At 42.7% G+C, this 18,984-nt stretch overlaps 1 long non-coding RNA gene across 2 annotated transcripts in view; it reads left to right on the forward strand.

The window, feature by feature from the left end:
- The window catches only part of LOC115506907, a 50,266-nt gene that overhangs the window by 12,561 nt on the left and 18,721 nt on the right, over positions 1-18,984 (forward strand). Inside the window, exon 4 of one of the 2 annotated variants that reach the window (XR_004343248.1) lies at positions 5,228-5,315. This is a non-coding gene — a long non-coding RNA (uncharacterized LOC115506907). The remainder of the gene's footprint in view (positions 1-5,227; positions 5,316-18,984) is intronic. The other variant, XR_004343249.1, reaches the window with a different exon arrangement.

Consider the following 18,984-nt stretch of genomic DNA (forward strand, 5'->3'; position numbering starts at 1 on the left):
ACCTCATCCCCACCTTGCTACGCTTCCCTTAATGTGCACCGAGAACAGCCTCGCAGGACACATATGAATCATGCGAGTCACAGACTGACGTCACAAGAAACGCACTCACCAGACCAACAGTTTCCTGATACACCACAAAACCCGCATACGTGCCCCACGACACCCAGACCCACCTACCCTCAGACAGGCTCACCCCACAATGTAAAACTTATCACCCCAAAACGTGTAACATCAAGGCACGGTACAAAGGGATTTTGCCGTAACAGATTTTCTCCACCGCCGTCAGACTCACCTTGCCTTACCAGACTCGCCCCACAACACTTAGCGTCCCACCGTAGCACAGGGATTGTTTTTTAAACATAATTTATTGTCAAATTGGTTTCCATACAACATCCAGTGCTCATCTCAGCAAGATAGCACAGAGATTATAGCTATACAACCAGAGACCTAACTCAAGACGCATTCACCACATGGCATCTAGCGTCACAGGGCTACACAGAGACGTGCCGCCTAACCCAGGAACTAGATCTGGAACACTCAGACTTGCCCCACAGTCCTCAGAGACTCATACCACGGCACAGACAAGATCCACACACGGAGACGTAACCACGACACACACATTCACCCCAGAAGACCCACACTTGCCCCCAACTGCACAGTCTCATTACACAAGTCTCAGGAGGCCTCATCCACCAAAAAGAACAGCACAGTATGCATGCTCACCCTGGACTATATGGCTTCCCTTCACGAGGCCCATGCTCACTCTATCACACTTCCTCCTCAACAACACGTTGCCCCACAGGGTACGAACGGAGGACCTCCACGCTCGCGCAGAACTCTGACGAGTGACTTGACTTTTCTGAGTCTGGACGCCCATTTGTAAACATGGACAGAGTGCTTCCTTTGAGGTCATCCCGAGAATTCAGTAAGATAATTTCAAGAAAGAACCAAGGTTTAGAGCACGGTCTTTGGAGGCAAACATGCCTGCTTACTGGCGCTGGAACCTGGGCACATTCGATGGTAGAAATGGTCAGTGGTAGAACAGAAGGAATGTGGCTTTGGTGTCCATCAGGCCCGTGTTTGAATTCTGCCCCTGCCACTTGTTGGCCAAATGACCTACAGGACGCACTCGGACTCTCCGATCTTCAGCCCTCACGTGTAAACTGGGGGTGACGCCGGCTCCGGCCTCTTAGTCCGTGATAAGGATGAAATGACACCAGTCCTCTTCATCTGAATGTCGAGGCAAAGACAAGTAGGATGAGCAAGAAAGTGGGGGTGACTCTGGAGCCCTCTGTAATAGGCAAGCCTGGGGAAGTGGAAGGTGGGACGGAGGCTCTGTGATGGGTGGGCTTTGGACGGCCAGGCGGCGGCATGCGGGCTCTGCCTGGGGCCGGAGAGGAGGAGGAAGGTGGGTGTGTGCCAGGGTCCCCCACATAAATGCCTGCGACGGTGGCGGGATTTGAAGAACTGAGGAGCCACCCACTTTTTGTCTTCAGATTATAAAAAACCTGTGTTCTTAGACCATAGTCACCAGCTTCCATAATCCACATTTTTCCAAAGAGTCCATATTGTAATGTTTATTTTCTTGGCTGCTTCAAGAGTAGGAAGAAAAGCTTGAGCTCCTTCTGCTGGCTGAGTCATAGACAAGCAGGTGTGGAAATGACCAGAAAAGTTTTTCGGGAAGGAAGTGCTCGCATCTGTGCACACATATTCATCAGAGATAAGTACACGCTAGAACGCACACACACACGCACACACACACACAGTGCCACAGATATTCACACTGACCCAGACCTACAGGTGTGTCATAATCCCACACACCATATATTCTTACAGCCACAGCCAAAGACCTATGTTTTCCCAAGTATGAACATAAAATTCGGAGTCCCAACAGGGGTCATCTCCTACATACACAGATACATATATGCATACACACAGGTACACACAAATGCCCACAGCTCTGTGTGTAGGTGCAGAGCAACATACACTCACAAACACACAATCCACACTCACACAGACCCAGGGAAGCGTGCAGAGGCATATACGCTGACCTGGCCAGCATCCAGAGGACGTGTTTACTGATTCGTAGCCTCAAAGATGCAGAATCACAGATGCACACGCATATATGCACTTCCAAAAACACGTAGAAGCCTCTAGAGGCTCATGAGGCATAGACACATGCTCAGACACCCCTCGACATTTATGCAGAGATGTAGACAGGCATATGTGAACCCACACAGACACACATGTTTGCGTGTGTGCATGCGTATAGACAGATGCATAAAGTCATCCATACGTGGACACGGGTGCATGTGTATTTACTGAGATGCAGACACAGAGATATGAATGCAAACATTGAAACATAAAGAGTCATTTGCGGTTAGACACGTGTGTTTTAAACATGTACTTACCGGTGTTGTCATGCTTATAGAGTCACATACGTGTATACACAGCAGCATAGTTGTTATTGTAGCACACATGTATAAACAAGTTTGTCCACATACACACCGTGAAAATTTAGTGTGCACATGTGCACATGCATGAAAATGCATATGGAAGTACAGAAAGGAATGTTCGTGCATGTGGGTGTACATGTGGAAATACACAAGCACGCAGGTGTACACATATAAATACATTTGTACATGGAGACGTACGCATACAAAACAGATACAAAACAGAGATTTCGACTTGCATATACACAGAGAGATAGTGGCATATACATTTAGAGAGATGCTTGTCTATCTAGAGAGAGATGTATTATATATAGATCCAGAGAGAGAGAGAGAGAAAACAATTGGGCAGAAATGCTTTTATATGCAGAAACATATACCCACACTTATAGACATGGGCCTAAAGACCCACACAAAGATATACATGGGCAAACACTTCTGCACTCACAGAGACTCACTCAGATGCACAAGGGGAGCATGTAAAGTCACATACACGCGCAGGAGCGCACGTACATTCACAGAGATGCAGGCATGTGCACAGAGGCAGCGGACCCACACCCATATAGAATCACGAAGAGATGGATACGGAAGTTTGAGCAGATACACGCAGAGACACATATACAGATTTCCACACATGCAGGTATTCCACACGGATGTACAGATAGACACGGAGACCCACAGACATCCACCGGAGCAAACACAGAGGCACACAGAAGCACGCGTGTCTGTTGATCTGTGCACCTAGTCTTAGAAATGCATGCGCACACGGGCAGAATCCAGGATGCCCTTCAGACATACAGTTGTGCAGACACTTGTATGTACCGCCGTGTGTGTGCATGCAAACATAGATGAGTGTGCACACCACAGAAGCGTGCACAAACACGGCCAGACATGTACACACAGACATGAAAAATTCCCACGCATACAGAGTCCTTCTATCATGCAGCAACATGAACATCTGCACAGGGACGCACAGATCCATTCACCTGGAGAGCCAGCCAAAGAAATTCCTTCTCGCGTAGACAGATTGATGTAGACACACTCACGCCCGTCCCCATGGACATGCAGATGGTCACACACACAGACACACGCAGAGGTGGCCGAACAGATGGATGAGCACTGAGGCACGCACCTGTGGAGGTAGAAGCACCTCGTCACAAAGAGGCTTCCAGGCAAGGATGTACAGGTCCAGACCCATTGACTCACACTCAGACACAGGCACAGACATTATGTACTCACAGACCCGGACACATGCCCCTACTCACACAGATGAATAATTGCAAGCGGTGAACATGAGGACAAAACATTTCCACACAGACATAGATGCCATTGATACACATGGACTCATGCAGAGATATATACATGAGAGTATAGGTACAGGTCTACAGACTTACATATGTACACGTAGACATGGGCACTGCCTCCAAAAAAAACAAGATTTCATCTACTCAGATGGTGACACACTCCCAACCCCCCTTATAGGCACATGCGCACACAACTCTATAAGAGCATATGTGTGTGCAACATACGGGCACATAAATGCACATGCACATGTCCACTCAGATGCCAGCTGTACCCACCCAGAAATACACGCCCTCGGCATATAAAAGAGACGTTCACACATATATTTGCAGACAACACGGACCTAAACATGGTATAAAATACACACAAATGCACAGACATGCACCTTCACATGTCAACATGGATACACATTGTCACATGTGTACATACACACAAATAATCTACAAATGTACTCCTGTGCCCACGTGGCACTCAATCCTAGACGTGCATCAGATATATGGATGCACACACATACATGTGCCAACATACACATATAGATGCATACATGGACTCAGTCATGCTGCAAACAAACAGACACATGCACAGATATGGAGACATATGCAGATTTATACATGTGAAAAAAGAGACTCAAATACTTACAAAAAGACACACAAATAACACTTTTTCAAAGGACACTATGACTTTTAATGTACCTTTTTCTTAGCCTCTTCAAGAGAAAATGGAAATTATTGAGCTCCCTCCAATGACTATACAGGATAAAAGCAGATGCAAAGATTACCAGAAAGAGATCTAAAAGATCCGGAGTGCACAGGTGTTTGTGCGCATGCGCGCGCGTGCACACACACACACACACACACACACACACACACACACTTCCACATGCACAGAACCACACAGAAGCACAGAAAGACAAATATGCATAACCAAACGCAGAAAGACACATAGACAGGTGTGCACACACACACACACACACACACACACACACGCCCCACTGAAACATCACACAGTATACTGTTTAAGGGCATGGCTACTGAATTAGGAAAAACAAAACAAAACAAAACCTGCATTTTCCTACTAACTGAATGGTTTGGGGCCATTTTCCTGCTTTCTTACCTGTAATATGGGGTAATATTAACACCTATCTCTTAGAGTTGTTTAAAGTTTCAGTGAAATGAAGGTTTTAGCCTTCTGCTTGGAACATCATAGATGCTGCTTTTTGGGTTTGCTGGAACTGAAGTTCTTAGCTGCATAAGGTTTGGGTTTTATGATCAAAGTGCATGGTTCTATAATAGAATGTATTAATGTTATTTGTAGATGGTATTAATGAAGGGTAGGATACCTTCATAAACAAGGCCATTTATGAAATTTTCAGAGATGATAAAGGCTTATTACTGTCCCTGGAAATGGGAACAAATATTTCCTGTAATTATTTGTTGTGATTGTCGCTGTTAGTCATATCCTTTTCCTTTTTGCAGGAGGAGATTGGATCATTGAGAGAGCCCTTGGAAGAGGGGAAGAGGGCTGCATGCCCAGTGCATATTTGCCATCTAGTGACCATAGTGAGTAAGTGCAGTGTTTGTGGATTGCTCAGAATATCCCTACAATTTCACCCATTGCAAGGTTGCATTACTGGCCTGGCAAATAAGCTGGTATACTTCAACTTATAGTGGTTTCTGCTATATTCAGAAATTAAAAATGACAACAAAATAAAAGAAATCTCTCTAAATTTCCTTTCCCCCACTTAGTTTTCCTCTGGGCTTCACTGAGACTGTGTTCTATAGCAGTGGTTTTCAAACTTTCCAAGTATAGGCCTGCTAAAATAATTTTGAGAAATCTCAACTCCATCATCCTTCTTGAAGCTGGCATCTGAAATTTCTTATCGCGTGTTTAATTATTTGTAGTTATTATTTCTATTCTAGCATATTATAAATACTTAGACTTTTAAATAAAGTGATTTAATCACATTTTTATATTCATTCAGTGAACTAAAACTACCATAATATCTTGATACTTGTCATTGTTGATTTAAAAGCAAACAAAGGGAAAAAAAACATGGTCAGAAACTTTCATGATATTATCTCCCTGAAATCCCCATTCTATGTAACTCCCCTCAATAATTTATCCTAATGTAATATATTTTTGTGTTTAAAAGCCTTTACTGGTCATCCTACTGTACATCTCTATGTTTTAAATATGGGTTGAAATAAATTTTCCTCTAATGTTAAGTTTATTAACTATTAAACTTTTTATCATTGAATTATTAGTAGTATACAGTTTCTCAAAACAATATGAAATTTTACATATATTTATAAGTACTTACTAAAAATTAAAACTCAAATTTGGTTGGAAATACATCCTTTGAGTGCCTATAGTTGTTATTTCCCCCAAATTAGTTCATGACTCTAAGGATGACTGTTACTTCTAATGAGACAGTACAGTATAAATTTTATTCCTATTTTTCACATATAGAACTCTAAGAACTCAGAAAACTTTGTTCCCATAAATAGGTAGAAGGGAATGGAATGAATGGCCAAGTCATAAGTCAAAAATCACAGTGATCTGTCACCAAAAATAATTTTTAGTGATTTAAATGTTTTAATTAAAATTTAAAATTCTTAACAGAGAACTTTTGATTAGGCCTATCCTTAGTTCCACGAAAGCAAAGAAGCCCCAATTTTACAAAAGGATTTGTTGCCGAATCATTTATTTCTGAGTTTTCTGGTAAGTTTACCAAAATGACTTTACCATGCTTTAGCAAATGACTATAATATCGGTCATACTTTCATTTTGAGGCGTTATTTTTAATCCAATGTGCTTACAAAAGGTTGGAAAAATCAAAATACTTAGATGAATATGCCTTAGCCGATACAATAATTTTGACAAAGTGCCTTGAATTTGTTATACCCTTTAAATATAAGACTTGGAGGCTTTAACTTCGGGTCATGATTTCATAGAAAATATTTATAATATAACTTAATTGGCAAAGGCAATGTCCATATCAAAATAATCAGCCATATCAGCTGTACCTTCAGAAAAAGTGTTCTACTTCATTTCGCAGTGGAAAAAAGAAACTGATATGCACTTTGAGGAGTAAATAGATTAAATATTAGTAGATTAAATAGACTAAAATTATAATGACATTTTTATCTACTTCAAAATAAATTAAGAAATTAATAATTTTGTTTCTCATGTGATTTTAAATTAGAGAATGTAATATGTAGGTAACATAATTCATGTATGAAACAAGAAATCCGATGGCAGACGTAGTTTCCTTTGGTAAACACTTATGCATATGTTTTTACAACTCTGGTGTCGGGTTTCTGGAATAATTAACTAGGAATCATGTACAAAAATTTTAAAATTCCATTAATTTTATTAGACCACAGAATCAAACGTTTCAACCATATTTTATTAGGAGAAAAGTATACATAGGTAGAAAATAATCGGTCTGGAAAATACCATATTTTGTTTTTGAAAATGGGAGGTAGAAAATACTTATAAAATGAAATGAGGGTTGACTTTGATTGGAAAAGATATTTCAAGATTCAACCTGAGAAAACAGGTTTTCACTCATTTAATTGAATGATGGACCTCATAAGAAAGAAATCACATACAATTTCTATGCATCGGTTTTTCCAGTGTCACCATTTTGCAATATAGGAAAACACTCTAGTTATATTTGCAGAATCAGCATCAGCAGTCTATCCTGCTGTTAGTCAAGACGTGCATTTCTTTCCAGTTAATGATGCATTTAAGCAAGCGGTATTGAGAATAGTTGCAAACTAATGCTTAATTTTAAGCACGTGGGGAAAAAAAAGTTGTTATTAGGCAGATAAATTTTAGTAGAGAAGATCCACGGGAGCTGAGAATCTGAGAGCGGATCCCATGCAAACTATCCCTGCTCGCATACTTCTGGAAAAGATTTCATGTACCAGTAGCCTAGTTTGAAGACCACTGCCCTAGACTGTTTTCAGCAGAATTGCTCTAGAGCATATATTGTTGTCATCATTGAGGTACTCAGTTCATTGTAATTGACATTCACCAGAGTGCCGTGGAAATAGCTGCCACTGTTGAATTTCTGCTGAATGTTCTGGAAGGGATTATTTTATTTTGCCGATAAACGTATGTGTTGATTTGACCTGCATTGTCCCATACAGGAGCCACATGTGGCTATTGAGCATTTGAAATGTGGCTGGTGCGAACTATGATATATTATAAGTGCAGAATACAGTCTACGCCAGATTTCAAAGACAGGGCAAAGATAAACACAATATTTCATAAATATTTTTATACTGATCACATGTTGAAATGGCAATCTTCTGGATATATTGAGTTCAATAACACATATTATTAAAATGAATCTTACCTACTTTGTAAACTTTTAAAAACGTTGCGCATGAAATTTAAAATTGCATCTGTAGATTGCGTCATATGTATTGTACATGATGGTGCTGCTCTAGACCTTACGTTGGTGTTCTCGAACTTCCTCTAAAAGCATGACCACAGGAACAACTGATCTGTCCACGAATCTGGTTCGGTATATTGGTAACTCTTGTGAAGCTAGTACCTTTTACCAGTGTTTGGGTTTTCAGGTTGGGGGGTTTCTAGTTGTAAGCAGGAGAAAGTAAAAAAACCCTCAATATTCCACCAAGGATATTTAAAAAGTAGTCTTTTATTAGCACCTAGGAATTTTCCCAGTACGAACTTTGGGTGGCTTCTCAGCGGGTGCATGGGCAGCTTTTCAGACTCTTCCAAAATGCCAGTGGCAGATATGGCATTCTATTGAAGATATGAAGTATTTCATCACATTTGAGATGCTTTTTTATGGAATTAAGTTTTTATGTAACACCAAGAAAGAAAACAAACACCCCTAAATAAACTATGATGTAATGCTTTCATATCCATAGAATTTTAATTTTATATTTACTGAGAGAGCTCTTTTTGGCTTATTTAGATACATGTTTATCATATGTCATGATACTACAATAGCCATGACCAGATTTCAGTATATACACAGGCAATGACAGCTCCCTTTCAACTGCCTCCTGGCTGACAGCGATGGTAAAATGCCATTGATTATAAGGTGCATTCTGATTTCAGAGATGTATAAAAGGCAAGAAAAAATACATGTTGGAATCGGGTAAATATGTAAGTCATTTCTTCAGAAAAAAGGACCATGGAGGACAGAAAGCAAACCCTAAGACCTCCCCCTAGCGAAAACACCTGTGCTGTGTTTGCAGAAAACAAAATGTGGCTCTTATCTAAAAATTTATCCCAGCGCACTTAAATGACATTGCATTATGCATTTCATCTTAGTTGTCGTTTCATGGTTTTCTTAGCATTCTTTTATTTGTTTCCTGGCTCGGGAGTGGGAATCGTGGTAGGTGGAGTATGGCTGGGGAGACTGGATCTCTCCAGACTGAAAAGGTCTAGCATCTCTGTTGTGAGAACCACTTAGCACAGTCTTGTGTGAGGCTGTGCCTTCAATGGCACTGTTTGTTCTTCGTAAGTGGGCTAACAGAGGGGGCCTTTCTCCTTGTGGTAGTTTAGTTTAATTTTAACATATTCATTGTATCCTTTCTTGACTGAAGGGCTTGAGAAGAGGGACGAATGGAGATCGAGCGGCTTTTTGAGTTTTTGTTTTATATAGTATTCAAGAGGGTCAGCAAGATGAATCAGAACTCCACAGGAAGTACATTATCTCAAGAATCAATGAAAACAACCCTAGATTTGCTATCCAGGAATTGTGACACATCTCTGATTCTAATGATACTCTTGACAATAGAAGAGATTTACAAGAGGTAACAGAAACAAAAGTTTTCATGAAATGAGAAGAATAAGAGAACCAATGACATGTTTCCTTCATTGCCCCTACAGTGAAGCATTATTCTAAGGTTTACATATCTCTTAAGGGTTCAAAAGCAGGGCCAGCTTCACGGACTTGTGACTTGTGCGTCTCATAGGGCTCCATGCTTGGTTTAAGGCTCTGCTGTCCTGGTCTTGACATTCTTATTAATAAGTTTGGTAAAAGGGGCCCCACGTTTTCATTTTGCACTGGGCCCCACCAATTACCTAGTTGATCCTGTTCAAAAGGAGACACTTGAGAGAGAGAGAATAATGAACTCAAGTTGCGAAGTTAAATTAGAAGTGTTGCTTCTCTAATGTTATGCACCGAAACTGAATTCTTTATGTCAGTACTCATAAACATAGTATTCATAACCTACCATTGCTGTTGTTGTTGTTGTTAGGTGTAATAGTTGTCAAAGTAGTAACAGGAATAGTATTACTCAACAGTCCCTTATTTTGACTCCCTCATTTATGTATATGACCTGGGGCATCTTCTTTGTCTCTACTTTCTTTCTTTAAATTTAAAAATTTTTATTTTATTTCATTTTATTTTAATTCCAGTACAGTGGACATACAATGTAATATTAGTTGCAGGTGTACAAGATAGTGATTGAACACCTCCATACAACACCTGGGGCTCCTCATGACAAGTGCCCTCCTTAGTCCCTGTCACCTATTTCACCCATCCCCCACCCCACTCCCCTCTGGCTACCATCAGTTTATTCTCTATAGGCAAGAGTCTGTTTCTTGCTTTGTCTCTCTCTCTCTCTCTTTTTTCCTTTGCTCATTTGTTCTGTTTCTTAAATTGCACATATGAGTGAATCATATGGTATTTGTCTTTCTCTGAATGAGTTACTTTTTAATGTATTTTTAAAATTCTATTTACTTAAAATTTTTTTTTTAGTCTTTATTTTTGAGAGAGAGAGAGAGAGAGAGAGAGCAAGTAGGGGAGGAACAGAGAGAGAGGGAGACACAGAATCCAAGGCAGGCTCCAGGCTCTGAGCTGTCAGCACAGAGCCCAACACGAGGCTTGAACTCACGAACCACGAGATCATGACCTGAGCTGAAGTTGCCCCCTCTTCTTTATCCATTCATCTGTGGATGGACACTGGGTTGCTTCCATAATTTGGCTATTGTAAATAACACTTCCATAAACACAGGGGTGCATGTAGCCCTTTGAATTCGTGTTTTTGTATTTTGGGGGTAAATACCCAGTAATGTGATTACTGGATCATAGAGTAGATCTATTTTTAAATTTGGGGGGAAACTCCATACTGTTTTCCACAGTGGCTGCCCCAGTTTGCATTCCCACCAACAGTGCGACGGGGTTCCTTTTTTTCCACATCCTCACCAACACTTGTTTCTTGTGTTTTTGATTTTGGCCATTTGACAGGAATGAGGTGATATCTCATTGTAGTCGAGATGGGATTACACCTGATGATGAGTGATGTTGAGCATATTTTCATGTGTCTGTTGGCCATCTGGATGTCTTCTTTGGAGAAATGTCTGTTCATGTCTTCTGCTCATTTTTTAATTAGATGATTTGGTTTGGGGGTGTTGAGTTGTCTAAGTTCTTTATATATTTTAGATAATAACCCTTTGTTGGGTACGTCATTTGCATATTCTTCTCCCGTTCAGTAGGTTGCCTTTTAGTTTTGTTGATTATTTCCTTCGCTGTAGAGAAGATTTTTATTTTGATGTAGTCCCAGTAGTTTATTTTTGCTTTTACTTCCTTTGCCTCAGGAACATATCTTCAAAAATGTTGCTATGGCCAATGTTAGACATTACTGCCTGTGCCCTCTTCTAGGATTTTGGTGGCTTCCTGTCTCACGTTTAAATCTTCGATCCATTTTGAGTTTATTTTTGTGTACAGTATAAGAAAGTGGTCCAGTTTCATTCTTTTGCATGTAGCTGACCAGTTTTCCCAGTACAACTTGCTGAAGAGACTGTCTTTTTCCCATTGCATAAACTTTCTTGTTTTGTCAAAGGTTAATTGACCATGTTAGCTGTAAGTTTATTTCTGGGTTTTCTATCCTGTTCTGTAGATCTGTGTGTCTGCTTTTGTGCCAGTACCATAATCTTTTGATGACCACAGCTTTGTAGTATAACTTGAAGTCTGAAATTGTGATGCCTCCAGCCTTGCTTTACTTTTTCAAGATTGCTTTGGCTATTTGGGGTCTTTTGTGGTTCCATACAAATTTTAGGGCTATTTGTTCTATGCGTCTCTATTTTTCTTACCTATAAAATGGCATTGCCATTACACATACCCTCCTTAACCCTAGATGAGGCTAATTTAGAATCAGATTGAAATGCCCAGGGAAGTACTTGTGAACTGTAAAGGCTAAAACAGATGTAAGAGCATAGAGTCTGGGCAGCAGCCACCTGCCTAGGGGTCCTGGGGGCCTGAGTTGGGCTCACCGGTGAGGTTGCTCTGGCCCGTGACTGTAGAACCCAGAGGGTTCTAAAGCCAGAAAAGCAGTGCCTCTGAAATTTCAAGAGCCCAAGCAGTGCATCTCCTTACTGTCGAAAGGGCCGGGTCAAGGCACCTGGATGGAAATCACAAATATGCAACACGGTTAGAGGGTTGAGTAAAGAGGAGAGGAAAGTAAAGAGGTTGAGTAAAGAGGAAAGAGGAGAGGGTTGAGTAAAGAGGGTGGAGTAAAGAGGAGAGTAGCTGGGAAAGCGCCTCTGAGCCCCCGGGGCAATGCCACAGGGCTTTTTCTAGGGCACCTGCAGCTACATCCAGGGTTGGGGAGGAAATGGCCAAGGATGCTAGCCACCTCAGACTACCACAGTTTTCTTATTGCCTAGAATGGAAGTGTATTTAGAGTTGCCATTACCTGCGTAAGAAAAGGAAACTTTTGTCCCCATTGTGGGAAGGAACTCATTTTCTCAGAAGTAAAGAGGGAAAGTGGCACAACAGAGACCTTGAGGAGGTCAGGATGCAAGAAAGCCTGCCAGTGATTTCCATGGTGAGTCCTCCCGGCCTTTGTTAAAAGCTTTTGCTTTTAACAGTACAACGGAGAGATGAACGTAGCACTTCAAATGAGGTCACGGGAGATGCCATTCAAAATATCTTGGCAATGTCTCCTTGTCACTGATGGGACATGGAGATCGATGGTTTGCATTATTTCATACATCAGAGATCTCTGAAGACTTTGTCTCTTGTGGGTGACGCAAGCAAGGGTAGGGATGTAGCTTTTTAGGACTGAGTGTCCAGGAGAAGACCGTTTTCTGGCCAGGACGATACAGTGTATTTGGTCGCATGTCTCTGTTGGGAAATAAGGGGTGGCTGCGTTGTGCCTGAATGAAGGGGTGAAACGGCTGGTATGTGTTTGCACTATTTTGATTTTTTTTTTTTTTTGCACCTGAGTTTGCCCACTAGGCCCAGTCAGTGCAAGGGCTGAGGACCTGGTAAGCTAATAGCAAAGGGCCAGTATCTGGTCTGTGAGTGGTTCAGATCTGAGACTTACAGCTTCCTAGCACCTTGACTTGAGGAGGATGCATGACAGACCAGATCGGGAATGGAGACAAGGGACAAGTGTGCTGATTGGGCAACTGTGTGAGCGCGTCATTGAGCGGGTTCATTTTGAGAGGTTTTCGTCACAAGAGAACCTGCAAAGGGGAGTTGGCTGTAGCACATAGAGATCTGGGTGCAGGCAGAGAGATCCGTGCACATGAGAGGGTAAGGAGCTGGGAGGGTGCTGTTGGGGGGCTTCGTGAATGAGTTGGATGGGGAGTTGTCTGTGCAGGTATCTGTAACTGACTTAGTTAAGCTCTGCTCGGGTCGGGATAGGAGCTCTTTTGAGCTACCTGTGGCTCTGCCTGAAATCCCTACCGTGTTCCCAGACCAGCAGAGAGAGGCCGTGCCCATTGGTGAAGGTAGGTTGGGAGTTCGGTAAAGTTCTCATTTGTAATATAAAAAGATTTCCAGTGTTTCTCTTAGGACCCCAGTTGAGGCTGAGGACCAGAGAAGGGAAGATGATAATATAGTCTCAAGTTGCAAAGAACCCTTAAAGACCATTTAGTGCAGTCTCTGTATCTCCATTTTGAAATCTGCAATAAGTAGTTTCTTCTACCTTGGTGTGAACATCTCCAGTATGGGGCACTCCGTGTCTTCTGAGGTGGCCCATTCAGTCTCTGGCCATCTTTATAGTCCTGCCTCTTGTTGGACTGAAATCTGTCTCCCCGGGATGCACATTCTGAACCTGGGGCAAGTCACTTCCTGCTGACACATGACCCTTTTTAAAAAAAAAATTTTTAATGTTTATTTATTTTTAAGAGAGAGAGAGAGAGAGCACGAGTGGGGAGAGGCAGAGAGAGAGAAAGATACAATCTGAAGCAGGCTCCAGGCTCTGAGCTGTCAGCACAGAGCCCGACGCGGGGCTCGAACCCACGAACCCTGAGGTTGTGACCTGAGCCGAAGTCAGGCGCTTAATCAACTGAGCCACTCAGGCGCCCCGACACATGACCCTTTTGATCATTGAAGACAGTTCCTGTCTCATTGAACTCTTCTCTTTGCCTAGGTTAGCCTCTCTCTGCCATTCCCCATTTGACAATTTTGGCCCCTGTTCCCCTTGTTTTCTCCTTCTCGACAGGGTACAAAAGTCAGGTACCCTCTCACCAGGGTACTAGAGTCTTACACAGTCTGACCGCCTGTTCCTTAAGCTGAATATCATCTCTCTACTGAGCGCATGGCATTTACGGTCAGATTGTTGACTCTCTCAGAGTTTCCAGAAGTCTAAACTGAGCTTGAAGATGCCTGAAACATGCCTCAGTAAGAACAAAGGGGTAGCCGATGCTTGTGACCAAAAGTAGTTTCCCCACTGAAAGTTAGGTCATGGTGGTACAGGGAGGAACGAAATGGAGGGTAGAAAGTTATGTGTCATGTTGTCTTTTGTTAAGAGCTTTACTATCTGTTTTTCCTCAACGTATCCCTAATTTATTTACATATCATTTCATATGGAGTCTGGGAGCCCGAGAAAACATGGAAAGATAAACCTTAAATGGGGTTGAGGAGCTGTATTAATCACACACGTCGCTCATGATGCAGCAGGAGTGAGCTTGAAACTTCCTTTCTCTCTTTATGTCCCCCTCCCCTGACACAGTCTTAGGAATGAACAACATTACCTGCGAGTAGAGGGAAAGAGGACTCAGTCACTAAAGAATACAGCAAGGCGATTTTTTTTCTTCCTCTAGAATTTCGCTAATAAGTTTGCTCACTAGATGGGCTGAAAAGTGTGCTATGTCCTGCATCTAAATAACTCAACACTAATCCCCAGTAGAAGGTAAAGAAGATGTTATATGGTGGATTCACGCTTCAGACAAATGAGGGGGAGCAGGGTCCAGTGTGATATTCCTTCTTGAGAATGTTCCCATTCCTGGCTCATTTACATAGCGCACATCACAGTAATCACTCGCTTAAAATCATGTAATTAACACTCTATGCAAGGGTTATTTTACAACAAGAGAGGTGATAGCTACACATGTATTTATGGACAGAGCGGACCACACTATTTAGTACTGGGAGTGTTCCGGAAAGAAGAGCCATATGGATGCAGACTTTGCTTGCATTGTACCATATTCACAATTACATATTCTGCCCCCCCACCCCACACCTCCTTGCCATCGACTCCACTTACTGCTCTTTCCGCCTTCGGTCTTGGGACTGGAGTTTTCCTAGTTTCGAATCTCGTTCCTCGCCTCTGCCCCACCCGAAGTGTCCTGAGGAAAACAGTGTGTAAGCTTCAAATACAAAACTGAGTTCATTTAGAAAAGGAAAGAGAAATACATTTTTCCTGCATGGGAGTTTTCTTAGTAGGAGAAATGATAAATACAATAAGCAGGCTTTACTTAGGTCAAGGGTGCGCTGAGCTGGGATATTGTCTTTTTTCAAAGTTTGGAAATCTCTGGACCAGTGAACGAAGAATTACGTTGGAATGTGTTGGATCTTGGCCTGACTTGTCACGCACAGCAGCACGGGCCCTGTGAGCCTGTGAAACCGCGTGTATTGGCTTTGACTGGAGTCGTCTCAGCTGGCGGTGGGAAGGGACAGCCATGCCCAGCTGCCTTCACTGGGAGCAGACCTTTTGGAAGGGGCGGGATGGGGCACAGGCAGCAAAGTTCCTCTGGTGCCCTGGCCCATCCCTGCCCTGGATTCTTCCTCCCCTTCTTTGGCCAATAGCCTGTCAGTAGGGAGACAGTGTAGACAGGTGGCGATGCCTCATGTGGTTAAAGGGCCACTCCATGCTCCTTCACAGATAGAAAGCCGAGATAGAAGAATGAAAAGTAGAACTTCCAGTCCTAAAGATACTACCTGACTTTTCATTTGAATGAAACTTTTTTAAAGTTATGAGCTTCAGGTTTAATTTAAATATTCAGGAAACTATATTTTCTTATTTATTTATTTATTTATTTATTTATTTATTTATTTTGCGGGAGAGAGAGCGTGCGCAAGCGAGCCATCAGGGGAGAGGCAGAGAAAGAGGGAGAGAGAGAATCCCAAGCAAGTCAGCGTGAGAGCCCCAGGCAGGGCTCGGACCCACAAAACGCGAGATCATGACCCAAGCCGAAATCAACAGCCGGACGCTCGACCTGCCGAACCACCCAGGTGCCCCCAGGAAACGATGTTTCTTGTGTAGAGGAAGTGAAGCCATGAGGCGGCAAAAGTATTTCATTTCGCTGCCATTTAATGGCAGCAGGTAGGTGAGCCTTTGATCTGGGAGTTCCTCAGTTCTCTTCCCTCAGCCTGTCCGTTCAAGGTCAGTTCTCTGATGTAATCCCTTCTGGTTTATCCAGACAATGGACGTCTTTGGTATCGAATGCCAGAAAGTTATAGTTTACCCCAGTTGAACATGTTGAACAGGAAGGCAGAAAACATGGATTCGTCATGTCACTGCGCTACTGACTAGTTGGGTAGAATCTTTACCTCATCACCAGTTTCCTCATCTTTAAAATGGGAAGAACAATAATAGTTGCTCTGCTTATTATATCATAGGGTTATTGTGAAGACAAGTGAGAAAATACGTATGAACACATAAAATTTAATGTGATACACAGTTGTGAAGTATTATTAATTGTAATAATAAGCCTAAGTAACTTTTCAGATGTGGGAAACAATACCTAACATATTGAACATGGGCGGCTTTTGCTGCCCCAATAAAGTTATGAATGCTGGAGATTTTAGCATGTACTTCTGTTTCTTAGAATTTGCAGACATCTTTTGATGTATTTTATAAAGGTAAAGATAATTCAGCTGAGTTAGATCCCAACCTTTTTCGTAGAACTGGTCGGTTTTCATGGATATGTGAAAAGGGGTGGTTTCCACAATTTGGAAATTGCTTTTATTTTTTTTTATTTTTTTTATTTTTTTTTTAAATTTTTTTAATGTTTTATTTATTTTTGAGAGAGACAGAGACAAGATGCGAGTGGGTTAGGGGCAGAGACAGAGGGAGACACAGAATCCAAAGCAGGCTCCAGGCTCTGAGCGGTCAGCACAGAGCCCGACATGGGGCTTGAACTCACAAGCTGTGAGATCATGACCCAAACCGAAGTCGGATGCTCAACTGACTGAGCCACCCAGGCGCCCCTGGAAATTGCTTTTAGATGACGACTCTGTAACCTATCAAACATGAGGCAGTGCTCCGCGTGATACATCCCAAGTAGACCTACTGCCTTCACTGAGAGCAGGAATAGAAAACTTTGGGGTCATTGAGCGTTTTCTAAAATTCTCTAATTATCTTGGGTCACAGGGGGATGGGAGAGTTTTTGTGACGCATTTTATTTACCCCCAGCCCCAAGAGAAGCAAATTGGCACACTTTGTAAAATAATGAAAACTAGGGAAGGAGGTATTGCAGCTCGCAGAGGAAAATGGGTTGATTCTCAGCACACAGGTACCAGTCCCTGGAGTTTGAGATCAGTTCCCCTAGGGAAGGCTTCCGGAACCAGAGTACAAGCGCAATTTGAGGCCGAGTGAATGACCCAGACACAAGAGTGTTCAGCTTGTGCCCCGGCGGACCAGAAGCGGACCCCGAGTGTCTGTAAATTACAGGAAGGCTTAGGAAAGGAGGAACAGGGGTGACTGGAGAAGGCAGAGAGATAATATCTGTGGGTAACGACTTGGAAAATATTTTAATCTTTGCATCTTAGAAACTGCAAAGCTACAAAACTTAAAAATGACTATTGACAGAGGACTGTTTAATCCGCAACACAATCACTGTGAGTCCAAACCACAGAATACATTCTGGAGAGGCTTCAGTTTCTTTCCGTGGCGGGATGAACAATTTGCTGAGGTGGAGTTTCAGAGGAAACCAGAAGATTAGCTTTGTATTTGATGCAGAGTATTAGAGGGCTTCCTAAAGAGATTAAATCAAAACCTGATTACGGTCCACTAAGGCTTTATTAATGTAGCAGACATTTTTTTTTTTTTTTTTTGCTTTTCAAGTTTTTCATTTAAACTTGTGTTTGTGAATATTATTAAACTTCTTGGGATTAAGGACTCTTAAAGTCCCTCGTTTGCAAAGCCCTATTATTCGGCTCTCTGCAGGGGCTCAGAAAGCCCTCTTGGAGTTTACCCCCACACCCAGTCATTATTCCCCCGGAGGTGGCGGGGGGGGGGGGGGGGGCTTAGGAAAGCCAAAGGGGAGCTGGAACAGCTTTGGCAGAGGAACTTGGCCAGGGGAAGAGAGACCTTTACGATTGTTCCTTCACCTTCCCCGTACCATCCTCTCATCCCCTCTCGGATTCCTGGCTGATGATTATTCTAGGGACAGGGCATCGTGTTTAGCCCCGAAGGAGATGTGTGGCTCGGCCTCTTGAGCGAGTCTGCCCCCCCACCCCGGGGTCCTGAAGCTTCTCTCCTGCCCTCCCTTTGCATGTCACTGCCTTCGCCTAAGAAGGCTCCTCTTCCTTCACTTGGCTGTTCACACTCATCCCATCCTTCAAGGCTCATCTCAAATGCACCCTTACCGTCCCTCCCAGCATAGTCAAGAAACAAAATCTTCAGCGGTCTCTGACGTCCCCAGCTCTGCCCACTCAGCGGCAAAACTTAAAAATCTCAGTTCCAGGAGGAGGAGGAAGCAGAGAGCGAAGGTGCCAGACTTTCTTGTGGGGAAAGGCTTCTCTGCCCCTAACATCCACAGCCCCTCAGTGTCATCTGTGTGTGTCGCCTTCAGATGGCTCGTGAATCCTGCCAGAGGAACGGGACCCTGGCCAAGCCCCATAATGAGGATTTTCTTGCTTACTCTGTGCAGGTATTTGAATGTCTTGTAAACGTACGATGGACTGGGAAGGAAGGCTGCCTTTCGCATTTTTTTGGTAAAAATTCACGCCCAACTCTCAGAGGGTACTGTAAAATTGGACAAGCAAGAATGCATTACTCTTCAG

The sequence above is a fragment of the Lynx canadensis genome, chromosome X (assembly GCF_007474595.2).
Source record: "Lynx canadensis isolate LIC74 chromosome X, mLynCan4.pri.v2, whole genome shotgun sequence".
NCBI classification, from domain to species: Eukaryota; Metazoa; Chordata; class Mammalia; order Carnivora; family Felidae; genus Lynx; species Lynx canadensis.